Below are 2,552 nucleotides of genomic sequence, written 5' to 3'. Positions count from 1 at the left end.
GTTGGGGTTGGAAGGGACTGGAAAATCCATTTCTGATGTCCTGCAGGTACATCTGCCACTGTCTCGGGTTGCTCCAAACCCCATGCAACCTATCCTCGGATACCTCTAGGGATGGAGCAGCCACAGCTTCTCCCACTAAAGGGGCTGGTTTATTCTTATTTTTAATTTATTCTTATCTTTGTTATACTGATAATGACACTTTTTAAAATCAAGATAATCAAATCTCATCTTCCCAGCGATGAGCAGGATCTCTGGGGATCAGAATGTTTCCTGCTCTTGCCCTGAGGAATATGTCCCTGAAATCCGCTTTCCTCCATTTTCTGGGGATCAAGAAAAGATTTTAATTCCTGCCCTCCAACAAGCCCAAACTACAAGTCACTCTGAGCCTTCTTTATTGCTCTCACTCTTATGAGGAAGGCATTAATATCAGACAGGTAATTTATTTTTCTTAATTTAAGGCAAGGTTCCAGCTTGATGGACTCACAGCCCCACCAACCCCCCTTCTTTTCTACAGCTTTAAAAAAGTGACAAGTGACATTTAAAGGAGCCAAAACCACCTAAAAATTAATAACTTTCAATACACACTACATTAGAGCCTTAAATCTTCATGCAGCTTGAAAATATCTATAAAAGCACTAGATTTGCCATGGCCAACGTGCCAAATTCCTTCAGGGACTTTTTCCAGTGGGGAGTCAGGATAAAATTGTGTTTATCAATCTTTGGAACACTTGCAATTCATTACTGAAAAGGGCAGCTCATTCCAAAAGATTTTTAAATCTCATAGCAAAATATTGCCAGCCTTGGAAATAACTCGGAGCAGGAAAAGTGCTGGGACAGGCTCTGGGATGCAGATCCCACCTCAGCACTCCCAGGACAGGGGAATTTCGGTGCCCCACGGACATTTGCAAGGTGACTGAGTGAAGGAGAAAAGCAGCATCTGATTTTTCCCCAAATCTTTGAGAATCTCTTATTTAGACCCATCAGTTGTTGGGTTTTTTTTTTTATTTTTTTATTTTTTTTGCAAAACATGAAGTTTACAGCTTTGATTTGAAGCTCAGCAGCTTCTCTGGGGGTTTTGTGACCTCCAAGATGCCACCAAAGCCACCATTCACCAACGAGGTCCCTTCATTAACTCCCCTTTTGCTGTTTGCTGGGAGACGAATCCCTGGGAACACCATCAAAGTTTAATTTTTAATTTTTAGGTCTTACCTGGAGATCTGTTGAGTTTCTCCATTCTCCCTTGCAGAGCAACCACTTCCCTCAGCAGAACTGTGTGGAGTAGAACTCTGAGGAGAGTTTGGGCATGGTCTGAAGCTGAAGGTGCAACAGAATCACGTGAATCCAGGAACTGAGACTTTAAAAAGAGCACAAAAATTACAAAACTCATAACAAAACACATCAATCTCGGCTTTTGGCATTATGGCCAAAGAGCAAATTTTTTATAAATTTCTTTGGCTTTAATTTCAGGCAGGAGAGTTAAAATTTGGATTTTTGTAAAATCTGGAGCCCCACATCAACTTGTAAAGAACCCTTTTGATCTGACCACCTGAGCTCAGCCCGATGGCTTCTGATTTGATCAAAGGAAATCCAGGACACAATTTTTTGGCTCTTCCAGACGTTAGCACTTGAGGAAGGTTTAACTTCATGCCTTGAACTCATTCTTGGAGTGTTTTCTCCTTAATTTTTAAGGATACAAACAGAAGTTAGGGGCTTCTTACCCAAACTGGCAGCAGGGTATAAATAGAGGAAACCCAGCAACATTTCAGGCAGAAAAACATGAATTTACCCAGAGTCTGTGCCCACAGGAGTTTATTTTGTTCCCACAATTCCCACTAATTGCCAAGAAAATCTGTAATCTAATGTCAGATACAAACATCCTCCAAATCAATGCTAAAATTAGGTTATTTTGAAATATGGAAATAAAAAAGGGGGAGTTTGTTTAATTTTACCTTCTCTTTCAGTGGCTTTTCCCAGAATACAAGGGGAAGTTGCATTCAAGATGATTATAAATGAAATGAAAAAATAAACAATATATCTTCCAATATCCACATGCCCAGCAGGTGGGGGGGTTTAAGGAAAAAAGACACCAAGACCAGAAACATTTCTGGGTGACATTTCCTTCCCCGGTCCTAGCAGATGCAGAACAATCCTCTCAAAAATTATACCAGGATTTTACAATTGCTTTTAATGATCCTTACAATAAAAATATTTCCGTTCTCATCTTTCAGGAGCATGGGAATGCTGTTCTCCTTTGGATGTTTATTGGAATGCATCCTCCTGCTGACCTGGAGCCGCCAGGAGTGGCTGGGAGCTCTTCCATTTTCAGCTGCATGGGTCAGTGTTTTGAACTCCGTTTGAAGGGAACTCATGTTTGGAGCAGCCTTTTCCCTCCATCCATGGCACTGCCAAGGCTGACAGATCTCAGGAGATCTGATCTGGAAATTCCTCACCTGGATTTCCACTCGATTTTCTTTTCATTTCCTGCCCAACACTTAATTGTAAATGCATTTAAATCCATGCATCAGGTTCACTCCGTGTGTCTGCGTTTCCCT

Source organism: Cyanistes caeruleus, chromosome 29, assembly GCF_971803275.1.
Source record: "Cyanistes caeruleus chromosome 29, bCyaCae1.hap1.1, whole genome shotgun sequence".
Lineage (NCBI taxonomy): Eukaryota > Metazoa > Chordata > Aves > Passeriformes > Paridae > Cyanistes > Cyanistes caeruleus.
Note: the sequence above shows the minus strand (reverse complement) of the source record.